At 35.4% G+C, this 15,131-nt stretch overlaps 2 pseudogenes; both read left to right on the forward strand.

Annotated features, from left to right (window-relative positions):
* The first annotated feature begins 684 nt into the window (after positions 1-684).
* On the forward strand, positions 685-7,809 carry LOC132311805 (tyrosine decarboxylase 1-like; annotated as a pseudogene).
* On the forward strand, positions 5,407-7,112 carry LOC132311814 (uncharacterized; annotated as a pseudogene).
* Positions 7,810-15,131: the final 7,322 nt, after the last annotated feature.

Genomic DNA, 15,131 nt, shown 5'->3' on the forward strand with positions numbered 1-15,131 from the left:
GGATTGTACTCAGTGTTTTGTTTTGTTCTATTTGGATAATTTATTTATATATATATATATATATATATTAAATAATGAATTCAAAAAATAGAAATACAATAAGTATATATATAGTTATATATATAATATATTAATATATAATTAAGGTAACGGATCGGTTCGGTTAACGGATATAATCGGTTTTTCTAGGGCAATTCATTAATCGAACCGCTCTATGTTTTTAAACCAACACCGAACCATAAAATCTGAAAACCGCACCGAACCACACAGATTGAATTAGTTGAGATGGATTGACAGATTATTTGTTCACCCTGATAAAAATGTAAAACAAAACCTTGTATTTTGACGCAGTACCACTCTAACAAAGCTATCTATTTATCTTAAATTAAAATTCTTCACTTCTCAATTTACTTAAAAAAAAATAAAAAAAAAATACTGAGAGCTCTGATTAAAAGTAATATCACGTGTCAAAATATTCGGGGATTTTGTAGAATTTGTGGTGGTGACTTGAGCTTGCCAGGCTGCCCAAAGACAATGCTATAAATTCTCCAATTCTGGCTCACTTGGCAACCAGCACTATCAACTCTCTTATCCCATAGCCATAGTTCAGTTCTTTGTAGCCTAAAAACCACACCATAGATACTTGATCCAGATGGGTTCACAACAAAACATTTTCACCAAAACCATGAACCCACTAGACCCTGAAGAATTCAGGAGACAAGGCCACCTAGTCATTGATTTCCTAGCTGACTATTACAAGAACATCGAGAAATATCCGATCCGAAGCCAAGTCGAATCGGGTTATCTCCGGCAACGTTTGCCAGAGTCCGCCCCAAACAACCCTGAACCCATTGAAACAATTCTCCAAGATGTGGAGACTGATATTATTCCTGTCTAACTCATTGGCAAAGTCCGAACTTCTTTGCTTACTTCCCAATAAACACAAGCATTGCTGGTATTCTCGGCGAAATGCTCTTATCCGGCTTTAATGTGGTTGCATTTAATTGGCAATCGTCACCGGCTGCGACTGAGCTGGAGAATATAGTCATGGATTGGCTTGCAAAGTTGCTCAAGCTTCCAAAGTCATTCCATTTCAGTGGTGGTGGTGGGGGTGTCATTCATGGTGGTACTTGTGAGGCCATTGTGTGCACTCTAACCGCCGCCAGAGATCAAAAGCTAAGCCAAATTGGTAAAGAAAACACAGGGAAGCTAGTCGTTTATGGCTCCGATCAAACCCATTCTTCATTCCTGAAAGCAGCTCACATTGCTGGTATTGATAAGCAAATTCTTTATACTCTTTTATCAAATATACTGATGCTGCATTTTGTAGTACGAAATTCGTGTCTTTAAATTGAAATTCCAAAAAAATTAATGTAAAATGTCAACTACCTCATCAAAATCAAACGCTGTTGATAAGAACACCTAAAGTTGACCATTTATGTAATCATGAGCTTCTAAGAATACTACTACTAAAAGACATGTCACTTAAACTTTCTAGACACATTTTTACACACTAAAATTTTGTCATGCAAGTTATAAATTGATTATGCTAGTGATATGCAGATTTTCAAAATTACTTTCGAATTAACAGGTATCCACCCCAAGAATTTTCGAGCAATCTCAACGACAAAATCTATGGAATTCGGGCAATCTCCAGATTCATTGCTGTCCGCAATACTGTCAGATGTGAAAATGGGGTTAATCCCATTGTATATATGTGCCACAATTGGGACTACCTTATCAAATGCTGTTGATCCATTAGGACCAATATGTGATGTTGCAAAACAACATGGCATATGGGTTCACGTGGATGCGGCGTCTGCCGGGAGTGCATGCATATGCCCGGAGTTCAGGCGCTTCATTGATGGAGTAGAAGGAGCAACCTCATTTAGCTTCAATGCACACAAATGGTTGTTGACTGGCCTTGATTGTTGCTGCCTTTGGGTTAAAGACCCAAGTGCCCTTGTCAAGGTTCTCTCAACATACCCTGAGTACTTGAGGAACAAGGCCACTGACTCAAAGCTGGTGGTGGACAACAAAGACTGGCAAATAGGCCTAAGTCGGGATTTCAAGCCATGAAGCTATGGATTGTGCTAAGAAGCCATGGTGTAACTAACCTTAGAAACTATATAAGAGGTCATGTTGAAATGGCCAAGCATTTTGAAGGGCTTGTACCTAGTGACGAGGTTTGAAGTTGTGGTGCCTAGAAATTTTTCTATGGTCTGTTTTAGGGTTTTGCCATCAGCAATATATTGTGATGATGGTCACAAAGGGTTGTTCAATGGGAAATGTGCTAACGAGTTGAATCGCAAGTTACTGGAGTCCGTCAATGGGTTGGGCCGAGTCTACATGACTCATGCAGTGATCGGAGCATAGTTGTCAAAGGCGCCGGAGGCGCAAGGCGCCTCCAGGCGCCATCTCAGCGCCTCTAGAACCTTAAGGCGCATGGGTTGCAGAAGGCGAGCGCCTTTTATCTACAGGCGCAAGGCTACAGGCGATACAAAGGCGCGCCTGATGGAAGTTGTAATATTTTAACTTTTGTTTGTTTATTGACTTTATTGATTTGTTTTATTATTTTATTGTTTCTATATTATTACTTTTATAACACATTGTTACCACATTAAAAAAACAAAAAACAAAAGAACAAACACCAAAACAAAGTCGGAGACAGAGATCACAGAGGCGACGACTTGGAGTCTTGGACAACAGTTACTCTCGGTCTCGGATCTGTCATCTGTGTCGGATCTGCTGGATCTACGTCGTCGGCGACACCGCGACTCTGCCGGTACGTTCTCTCTCTTCTTCTTCTCTTCTTCTTCTCTCCTCTTCCTTCTCTTCTTCTTCTCTCCTTCTCTTCTCGGATCTGTGATCTGTCTCAGTTTTTTTTTTTTTTTTTTTTTTTTTTTTTTTTTTTTTTTTTTTTTTTTTACTTTTCTTCTTCTTTTCTTCTCTCGACCGACTGTAGAGTCGAGTTTGGCAGTTTTTTTATTTTTTATTATTCTTCTTTTTTTTCTCTATTTTTTTATTTTATTTTTTTTCTTGAGTAGCTATTAAGGTACAGAGAAGAATTATAAAACCATCAGGAATTCTATATGTATATATATAGTTCTGATTTATAAATTTCAAGGTTAACAAGGTGAATGAAATTATTTGATAACTAAATCGAACCATATCATAATTCATAGCACTGAAGTATCAAGTAACCAAGAAAGTTATATATATCAAGTATCAATCGAACCATCAGGAATTCTATATGTATATATATAGTTCGAATTTATAAATTTCAAGGATTCAAGTTAGTTGTTGGTATATAATTGACATAAACAAGAACGTTGGAACTTTAAAGAGGGAAGTAGATTGGTTAAACCTTTTTGTAAAGAACCTCGTCATTCAGTTACCCCAACAGATTGATTCTAACCTTTATTTTGGGCAAGTGACAATCATTTCATATGCCACTTTCTCAAAAGATCAAGAATTCAAAATGCGATTACCAATTACTCTGTTCAAAGAAACTTGCTATTTTATTTTTTATTTTTTTTTGGATTGTTGTAGCCTGTATGTGACAGATTGAATGTAATTCTTTTTCTTGGTTACGGGTTACCCAAAAAAAAAAAAATTATTGAAATCAGAAGGTATTTAATTGATTTTCTTGTAAAATTTGCAGAGGAATACAAAGCTTCTAATCTATACAGAATTTACATAACACCAAAATACCAAATACAGAGAGATAGACTGATAGAGAGAAGAAGTTGTCCAGTTAACAACTAACACCAAATTGAAGTCAAATTTATTAACATCAAACTTAAGTTACTTAACACTGAAATACTGAATCCATAAAAATTAGCTCCAAACCGATCTATCAGCTCTCTCCACGTAGAGAGTGACTGTGAGTCTGTGACGGATCTATTTCCCAATTTGAGCCAACACATTCTGCAGTTACTTTGCTTAATCACAATTGCAGCCAAATTGTATGCCTGTATTTGTTCCATTGAATCATTCTAACATGTTAAAATGAAATAATTAGTGAAGTGTACTCTAAAGTCTAAATTATAAAAGACAATCGCAAATTGTAAATAGCAACTGTTTACTGTTATATTATTTTCATATAATATAATTAGGTTCTATTATTGAAAGTATGTTTAGTTGTTATAGTTATAGAATGAATCATGGTGCTTATAGTTATAGAAAATTAGATTGATTTGTAGCTTACATAATTTCTTTTGAACTTGATTGTAGTTTGAACTTTAAAAGATGCCTAGTGAAGGTTCAAGAAAGGATCCGGTATGGAATTACTCACATTTAGAGAATCCGAAAGATACAAATGCCGTCACTTGTAACTTCTGTGCAAAAGTTACAAAAGGAGGTATTTATCGGGCTAAGCAACACTTAGCTGGAGGATATAGAAATGTGAGTGCATGCACAAGATGCCCATCTAGTGTTAGAGAAGAAATCAAAGAGTACATGAGTAAGAAAAAGGAAGAAAAAGAACAAATGAATTTGTTACCTAGTAATGAGATTAATTTCATTGATGGAGAGGATGAGGATGATGTCATGGAAGTTAGCAATCGGGGAAAAAGGGTAGCTAGTGCAGGCAGTGCTAGTGTCAATTCCTCAAAGATGCAAAAGCAAAAGGGACCGATTGATTTATATTTCACTCCCAGACCGGAAATTGTGATACAAAAAAGAAAGGAAGGGGGAAAACAAACAGCCATTAATGTTGCATGCAAGAAAGAGTTGAGAAGAAGAGCGTGTGCTGCTTTTGCAAGGTGGATGTATAATGCAGGAATTGCATTCAATGCTGTTAAGTATGATAGCTTTGCCGAGGTTGTTGAAGCAATTGGACAATATGGTCCTGGCATGAAACCACCTAGTTATCATGAGGTGAGAGTTCCTTTGCTTAGGAAGGAATTGGATAATACCAATGCTTTGATGAATGACCATAGGGAGGAGTGGTCAAAATTTGGATGTTCATTAATGGCAGATGGGTGGACAGACAAGAGAGGGAGAACATTGCTTAATTTCCTAGTAAATAGTCCAAGGGGAACCATGTTTATTGAGTCGATAGATACTTCTTCTTTTTCAAAGGATGGTGACAAGATGTTTGACTTACTTAATAAATTTGTGAACCGCATTGGAGTAGCAAATGTCATCCAAGTCGTCACAGATAGTGAGTCAAGCAATAAGTATGCCGGTAAGAATGTTCAATGTTTATAACTTTTAGAGTTTACATTCTTTACAAATATATAATTTAAATCAACTTTGATTTACTCATTCTCTTTATATCATTTTTTCTTTTTTCCGTTTGGTTTCAAATAGGGAGGATGTTAGATAAAGAACACCCACATTTGTATTGGACCCCATGTGCTGCTCATTGCTTAGACTTGATGTTGGAAGACATTAGGAAAATACCGTCCATCTCTAGAACAATGCAAAGGGCAGTGGAGTTGAATAGTTATATTTATATGCGACCAAAGTTGTTGAACATTATGAGGAACTTTACTCACAAAAAGGAGTTGCTTAGGCCTGCTAAGACTCGATTTGCTACATGTTTCATCACATTATCAAGTATTCACAAGCAAAAGAATAACTTGAGAAAGATGTTTACTTCAGAAGAATGGAATCGTAGTAAATGGGCGAAAGAGGAAGCTGGTAAAAGAGTTGCTTCTTATGTTTTGATGCCTTCCTTTTGGAACAACATTGTCTTTAGCCTTAAGGTTTCCGGTCCTCTTATTCCGATTTTGAGATTAGTTGATGGCGAGAGAAAGCCTCCCATGGGATACATTTATGCGGCTATGGATAGGGCTAAAGAAGCCATTGCAAAATCATTTGGGGGAGTAGAAGATAAATACTCAGATATTTTTGAAATAATTGATAAGAGGTGGAATGTTCAACTTCATCGCCCTTTGCATGCAGCAGGTTATTATTTGAACCCAGAATACTTTTATTCAAATTCGAAAATTGAAGAAGATGAAGAGATTGCAAAGGGTTTGTATGCATGCATTGCAAGGTTAGTCCCGGATGTCAAAGACCAAGACAAAATTACTGAGGAGCTGTCCTTATATTCTAAAGCTGAGGGCCTCTTTGGTAATCCCTTTACTATTAGACAGAGAAGTACACGAGGACCAGGTAAAGTGGTAAAGTATATTAAGTTAGTATAGCTAAGTGTTAAAATTATTTTGACAATAGAGTCGATAGAAAGATGAAGCTAAAGTTGCTAAACATCATTATTAATTTTTTTTTAATAGCTAATTGGTGGGAAGCTTATGGCAAGTCAACAAAACTTCTCTAAAAGTTTGCTATAAAGGTTTTAAGCCTTACTTGCAGCTCTTCTGGTTGTGAACGAAATTGGAGCGTGTTTGAGCATGTAAGTATATACTATTTAGTATTTACTAACTAGGTTTGTAATTTAATTGTTGAAAATTAAAATTTTAATTTTTTATACTTATTAGTTAAAGTTGAATTTATTGCAGCTTCATAACAAGAAAAGAAATAGGCTCGCTCAAACAACGTTGAATGATTTAGTGTTCATCAAATATAATAGAGCATTGAGGCGTCGATATAATATGCGTGACACTCTTGATCCCATTTTACTCGATGACATTGATGAGAGCAACGAGTGGTTAACGGGGAGGATGGATGATTCTGATGCAGAACATGATCTAGTCTATGAAGATGATTCCTTGACATGGGGTGATGTTGCTAATTTTGCTGGTATTGGAGAGGCAAGCAGGCCGCAACGGTCTACTAGATCAAAATCTAGTTCTAGTTCACAGTTACCAACAAAGGGAGCAGGAAGTTTTTCAGTTCGACTTGTGGATGAGGATGAGGATGATTCAGATGAGATAGAAGAGGATCCTGAGAATTATGAATCATTTCGTGACGATCAAAATGATGTTATGCTTATTGATGACGAGGATGATATTTAGATTCATTGGTGTTGTCTTCTTAGGAAGAATGATGTTTATGTTTGTTTTAGTTTTATCTTATACTTCTCCTTAGTTGACTTTTGCATCTTTATGTTAATATGTTTAATTATTCACTGTTTTGAACTCAAGTACTTGATTTACTTGGTTTTGGCATCTTTATGTTGAATATTTAACTTAAGTAATTCATTTAGTTGACTTTTACATCTTTCTATATACTATTGCATGATTTGCATCTTTAATACTTTATTGGGTGGGTTTTGTTTTTTTTTTTTTTCCAACGTGCGCCTTGCTTCAGTCGGGCACGCGCCTCGCCTTGCGCCTTGCGCCTCAGGCTCCAGGAGGCATTTGCGCTTTTATGCGCCTTGAGCCTTTAACAACTATGGATCGGAGGGGTCTATGTGATCTGGTTTTTCATCGGTGCGATGCTTATTGAGCATCGGCACGTGAACTTGGCTTTAGAAGGTGGTGCAGGAGCATGCAGGGGCCATGCTTAATTAGTAGGTTCTAAAGAATGTGAGCTGCTGTTGAGGGTTTGGTCCAGAGGTGGAGAGGAAATAAAAGGATACTACAAATTATGGAGTTTCTATGTTGTATTAGTTTTTGTTTGCGTCTTAAATTTGATATTCAGTGCGAGTCAAATTTATTGCAAATCACCCATCCGGCCAAGGACCGGTGAGATTTGACGGTTAAAATTAGGAGTTTCATTTTAAATGACCACAATGCCCTTAGAAGCATGAAAAGACAATAATGCCCTTAATTTCCAAGGTTACATACACCTAAAACCATTTCTTAAAACAAAGCCATACCCAAACAAGCCTTTAACCAAATATTTCCCAAATTGACAACTCTGCAACTGCTAGGGCTCGGGAATGGCCGTGACTCGGTTGCAGATTGAGGTATACAACTCACTCTGTGACGCGTTCGTGAATAGAATGAAGAGCTTTCCGTCTACTAATAGCATGGCGTTGTTTGACACTTTTTACGAACTATCAGCGAGAAAGAGTGTAATGGTTCCAAAGGTGTTGTTTCATTTTCCGAACAGAAAGTCATTGGAATTACCGACTAAGAATTACTGATATCAGTTGACTTCGCCGGGACGCTTTGTTTTGCCTTCACACCGACATCCTCGGCGTTGTCTGTTATCGGTAACATACATCAGCAGGGGACACGTGTCAGTTATGACCTTAAAGGGTTATTAGGCTGTGTTTTGGAAAGATCGACAAATTTCTCTCTAGCATTTTGTTCATCACTGGGCTCTGGTTGTATCAATCTCCTTCTTTGTTTGTGTATGTTGTGTAAGGTTCAATATATGTATTTATGTGTGTGTGTGTGTGTGTGTGTGTGTGTGTGTGTGTGTGTGTATTACTAACATAAATTTTTATTTATGTGGTATTATTTGTAAAAAAATGAGTATTAATTGTCTGCAATCACAAAATTGAAGGCCCAGATCAGCCTCATTTCTCTCAATACCTCTCATTAATATTGGTTCGTGCTGGACATACCTCCTTAATTTTGATTCGTGTTTGAACAATTTGTGTCACTCTCGTCATGGTGTACCCACTTTGTGACTTCCGGTTCTTGATTGCTCAACTGAAAGGTAACATTTTTCTCTTTGGTAGTGTCAGAAATGGGAGTGATGGGGTAGGTTTGTTGGGTTCGATTGGGTTTGATGATTCTCTATGAATTGATTAAGTTTCTATAAAGTAAGATTGTGGTTGGTGAGGTGGCGGCAATGGTGGTGGCTGGATGGGGTGGTGGTGGGTTTGATTCGGTTTTGCGGAAGTTTCCATCACGGTTGGATTGGTTGAAGTTGTGGTGGCGCTGATGGAAGTGATCGAGGTGGTGGTGATGGTGGTGGCGAAGCTGGGGTGGTGGCAATGGGTGATTGGGTTTGACAGTGTGTGGTGGTGTAGGAACAATGAAGTTCCAGCCATGTGAATCAGACGTCGACAATGATGGTGGTGGTGGAGGTGGGGTGGTGGCAGTGGGTTTGTGGTGTTGGTTTGGGGTTGATGTTGATGCCACCCCACCATTGTTTTGCTGCCCTTTGTTCAGAGTCTCCCTGAATATGGCTTTCACAACCCCCATGATGGGTCGATTATGTTGGCAGAGAACGAAGAACATATATGACCTCCACAAATGGCTTGTGTGTTTGTGTATGGCGCGAATAAGTGGGTAGGTGGTATGATTAGAGGTGGTAAATTACGACACGACACGACAATACGACATGAGTTAAAAGGGTTTGGGTTTGGTATAAACGGGTTTAGGTCATAAAAGGGCCAACACGATTAACCCGTTTACTTAACCATGTGGGGTAGGGTTGAGGAGTTTAACCCGTGTAACCGTTTATGACCCATTTAACTCAACATGTTGTAATTGTGAAAATAACATATGTAATATGTTATCTGTTTAAACCCAATTACTATGTGTAGTTAAGTCATTTCAACATAAATCTTGTTTATGCCTTATGATTTTTCTTTTTATTTTGAATATTTGGGTTAATTATGACAATTTTTTTTCTTTCTATTATTTAGTATTTAATTAAATATTAAATGTCTCATTTTGATAAACAGATCATTAAACGGGTTAACACATTTACCTGTTTAATAAACGGGTTGGGTTAGTGTTGAGGATTCTTGACACGATTATTAAATTAGTTGGGTTTTGGTTTACCTATTTAGTATAGTACCCTTACATCGACACGACACGAACACGATCCACGAACACGAATTGCCACCCCTAAGTATGATGGAGTAAAAAGAGATAATAGACTTTATCTCTTTGGTGTGCGACAATATCTCATTGATTCCTAAGATTTTCTTTGCCACGTCATCTAGTTAAGATGACAATATTTGAAGCTGCATCCTTTTATAGTAAGGGCAAAGCTGTCTTTTGCCTTTTTCGGTGACCTGATGGGGTAAATTGCAACAAAATGATAGTTCGGGGGGTTTCTTGCAAAACTCCAATAGTTTAGGGTTTTTATTTTTTTTTGCATTTAACCCAAATTATAAAGCAATTATTGAGGAACCTTCAACATAGGGTAAATCAAATTCATGTAAGTGACCCGCAAATGGTGAATAATTTTTAAATCAACGATGCACATCTTGAAATTCAAAAAGAAATACATTTCTTTTCATTTTGATCCCATATTTCTCAAACTTTACCTGACCCACTTCACTCACTACAAAAAAAAAAAAAAAAAAAAAAAAAAAAGGTTTTTTACCACGCACTTTTTACCATGGTTCACACGAAACCGCTGTAGAAGGCTCTTTCTACCACGTTTTTAAAATAACTGTGGTAGAAAGTATATCACGATTATTTTAAAATCGTGGTAAAAAGGATCTTTTACCACGGTGAATGAAAAACTGTGGGAGAAATTATATTCAACCACGGGTGAGCCCCGTGGTAGAAAGTGAATTTTTTTATCTAATCTGTACGTGGGTCTTATTCCAGCTAGTATATTTTGTATGGCTGTAAAAAAAAAAATAATAAAAAAAACTATTATGCACACACACCTACACAGAAGAAACACATCCAAAAAAACATATACAGTCGATATATACACGGCTCAGACAATGTTCCCCTTTTGATCAAAACTGGCGACGATCGAGACTTAGGTCACATCACATTGCTTGTTCTACCATTTCAGGGGACTGAAAAATTCTTCTAAGCCTTGGTACTATTGGAAAGTACCGCAACGCCTTAGCTGGGACACCATCTTAAACCTTCTTAGTATGTTCATTCTCTTTCCACTGCGAAGCACCACATTTTTTGCATTTAGTTATGTGCTCATTCTCTTTTCTAAACAGACAACAATCATTCTTACAAGCATCTATTTTCTCACATCACAAATCAAATTCTGCAAAAAAAAATTCGTTTCATAATAGCTCTCAGGAAGTTTGTTATTTTCTGGAAGCATATCCCTAATCATTTTAAGAAGTACGTCAAAACTAGTGTCTGATAAGTTATGTGCTGCTTTGTGCTTGTATAAGGTAGCAATTACAGACATAATTGTATACTTTGAGCATTCATGATATAAAGGGGTCTCAGCATATTCCAATTTCTTTTGAAACTCGGCCTCTCTTGTTTCGCAGGTAGGATCTGAAACATCATCATTGTCACCTTCAAAGAAAATATTTCTATACATCTGATACGTCTATGGCATTTAAAGATCATTTTCATCACTTCCATGTTGGGGGGATTCACTCAGATTTTCCCCGTGAAAGTATCAGACCGTGTATGATTGATCAATTCCATATTCCACTCTATGCCTATACACCATGTCAAATTGTTCGTGCTTTGTATTTAGACACCGATTGCAAGAGCATAAAATCTTATCTGGATGCCCTGCATTTGCTTGAGCTGTATCAGCAAACCTCCGTGCTCCTTTTAAATAGTTTGGATCGACTCTATAAAATTAAAGCTTTAACTTTTAATTAAACCTAAAATTATTGTAAACAATATTAACTTTTATAAACACAATCTACTATATATAATAACCTGTTAGAGATGTGCATTCATTCTTTATCCATCACAATTTGCCTAAATATTCTATAGGAACCTGTCACAAAAAAAGTAAATTATTGGCATCAAATAACTTATTATTTAGGTACCATTTGAGGTAGTGTTATTGATACTTTACTGATACAAATAAATAGCCCCCCTCAATTATATTCAAAGGAAGAGATTGTTTAAGAATTGTCTACAAATAAATTAGGTATTCAGATAACATAAAGATATTGTTTAGGGACAGATGTTTTACTAATCAAAGCAGAATCAGAATAATAAGTTAATTTTGCTTTATCCTAACCATGTTGATGGTCAAAGCAAAATTAACTTATGGCCATTAACCAGCTGCTCAACTGGCTCACGATAACTTATTGCGATAACTTATTGCGAAATTAACAGTCAATCATTACTACTTAAAGTGTTTAATTTAAACTCTATAATTTCTGATATTAATTTTATACGTTTATGCTTATTCACTACAAGAAACCCTTAAATAAAGAATAAAATAAAAATAAAAATGAAGTATTAGCTTTCTCATACTATCATGCTATTGTTGGCGCTATCTGTAACAAGGGTCATTTTGTCTCACATCGGAATCGGATGGGAAATAGATTGGGTATAAATGGGTGGGTATGCAGCCTTACCTAACAGTTCGAGCTTTTGGGTAAATGGGCAAGCGCCCACCTGTTACAGTTGGTATCAGAGCCAAACCCAGTCCTTGATCCGGTGCCACGCCAAGCGCCCGGCCCAGAATACCCAAACTCATTTGCACAAGTTGATACTAACATGTTGTTACGGTCCAGCATGGGATAATGATACTAACAACATTTGCACTAATTATATATATATATATATATTTAAAAAAATTAACAAAAACCAAATCACCTTAAAGCTGTAAACTGTGAGTAACTTAAAAATTATGTTCTAGATATTAATGACAATAAGCTCTATGCATGATAGATCATGTTCACAAGTTGACCCAGCAGATCTGATTCAGAGACGAAAAAGAACATGAAAAATAAAAAGAAAAAGACAAATTAAAACGTAAAGATCCGAAATAGTATTTTTTTTTTTTTTTTGCGAGGTAGGCGTTGAGTTATTTTATTAAAATTAAAATGGCAAAGCCAAAATTATACAATAGGGGATACAAAAGTCATGGAAACCCCAGCCCCACTAAGGCAAAAGAAGCCAAATTCAAAAACCCAAATACAACGAGTACAAAAGAAAACAAGAAGTCATAGTCCAATACACAAAAAATAAGCATAACCAAACAGGATTAGCACTCAAGTAGTACCAATTTTATAGACATGATTAATGCTACATTGGTTGCTGAGAAATCCTAAAAAGATATAACAACCTAAATTTGTTAGTCTTGTCTTTTTTATCTTTAGATGCATTCATCAAATAAGCTTATTTTAATTATTAATTAATTAATTAAGTCTATGACAAAACATACAATATGTATATACATGGGATTCAAAACTTTGATGTTTCTTTCATCTATTTCCAAATACCATTGATCAATAGTTTATCAGATATAAAAAACACTCCAACACAATAATGTTAACCAATTCACACATCACCTCCTTTTCACTGTTAGAAAGTAAATCCTCACCGATTCGTATAAAGCATATGGAAGAAAATGCCAAAATCATCTAATGTATACATAAATAAACATACAAATCTGTACATACCAGAATTTGGATCTAGACACAAACTCACAAAATCATCTAAGGAAAGGTATGCTAAACCCCACAGCTAACAAAGTTAGCAATTCTCGGCGGAAAATTTTATTTTATTTTATTTTTTCTTTTTCTAGTACACGTCTGGTCTATATTTCTAAGGATTAAAAAGTTAGCAATTCTAGGTTCTAAAGAATGTGAGCTGCTGTTGAGGGTTTGGTCTAGAGGTGGAGAGGAAATAAAATGATACTACAAATTATGGAGTTTCTATATTGTATTAGTTCTTGTTTGTGTCTTAAATTTGATATTCAGTGTGAAGAAATTCTTGTTCAATTCTTTTGAAAATATAAAGGAATTATTCAAAATTATAAAACAATTATTAAAGAACCTTCAGCAGAAGCTAAATGATACGAACACATCTTGAATTTCGAAAAGATATACAACACCTTTTCTCTTCATGATCCCATATTTATTAAACTTTACCTGACCCACTTACTCTCTTTTTAAACTTGGTCCTTTCTTTTTTTGTTTGGTCTCATCACTATCCATAGATTGCTATTATGTCTCTACAATTGTTAACAAAAAGTAGAAATTTCAGTAAGGATTTAATTATAAGAACTTTATTCCATTTTTCTTGGTCTTTCGTTTGATATCCATTTTTGAAATACATTGGGATTATGGTACGTAGTTCTGTAACAAACCGTCATTTACCTCCATAGCCCAATTCTTGTTCAATGCTTTGTAAAAATTTGAGTTATGGGAACCATTAGTCTGAAACTCATGATGTCTTTTGTGTATACAGCCTAACCATCGACGAAAATAAAAACTTAATTTTGATTAGATCTTTGTGTCTTCATCAATACAAAAATAAAATAAAATCCTAATTTTGATTATAATTTTTCTTCTTTTGTTTTGAGAAAAATTTAATTGCTTTGGATTTAATAAGTATATAATATCATGCACTAATTATAAACTGACATATTGTGATGGGCCCGAATCCCTTGCAGTCCCAAGCAGTTCAGTGCCTAATGCCGTGTTTGGTTTGGTACAAGAAAAAAAAGTCCACAAATGGCACAAAAAACTTAACGTGCCAACTGTAAACCAAAAAAAAAAAAAAAACACAAAAAAAAAGAAAGAAAATATAAAAAGGAAAGTTGAAATAAGTTTGGCGCACCCGCCCCCGCTTCTGCACTTTCACTTTCCTTTCCTTCCCTTTTGGTTTTGTTATTTCCCTCCTTCTCTTTTCGTTTTGTTCATTATTTCTATTTAATTTCTTTAATCCAAACCCTAATTCGTATCTCCTTGTTCCATAAAAAACATATTGCTTTTGAATTCCTTTTTTATTTAAAACCCTAATTCCTCCCTACTCTATTTTTACTTTTTTTATTTCCCTTTTTGAATCAAAACCCAGATTGCAGTGATTTCCTTCCAGAAATTGGTAATTTCTTCAATAAGATTCTCCTCTTCATCTACAGGAAATAAATCTACAATGGACCTGAGCTGGTATCTACAATTGACCTAATTAATGCTTGATGGTTGGGAAGTCTTAATATATGTTATTAATATTGTGCATTTAATAGTATTGTTCATTATTTGTTCAAAATACAGTGAAATTTTTGTTTTGAACTGAACATTGTAGATTTAGAACTTAATTTATGATTATTTCATTTGTCTTCAATAAGCATTGTAGTGAATCTAAAATCTTCCATAATTGATTTTTTGAATTGACTTGGCTTCATTAGGTACCAATGTGTTATCCAAAAATTTTGGTATTAAATGTATGCGGCAATTACACATTTCACAGGCTATTATTTGATATTTATGAGAAAATAAACATTGCGAAGTTTCATAAATTAGAACACTGATGACCTTCACCATTAAAACAAGGTATTGACACAGTGCTAACTAACTTATGTCACACATAAATGTAAGAATTTATGATTATTTCATTTGTCATCTGTTAGTGTAAATTATGATATTTTTTTAGTTGAAATTGACATTGATTAAGCATTCT

The sequence above is a fragment of the Cornus florida genome, unplaced genomic scaffold, assembly GCF_030987335.1.
Source record: "Cornus florida cultivar Cherokee Brave unplaced genomic scaffold, ASM3098733v1 CherokeeBrave_3.0.0_Hap2_Chr01, whole genome shotgun sequence".
Lineage (NCBI taxonomy): Eukaryota > Viridiplantae > Streptophyta > Magnoliopsida > Cornales > Cornaceae > Cornus > Cornus florida.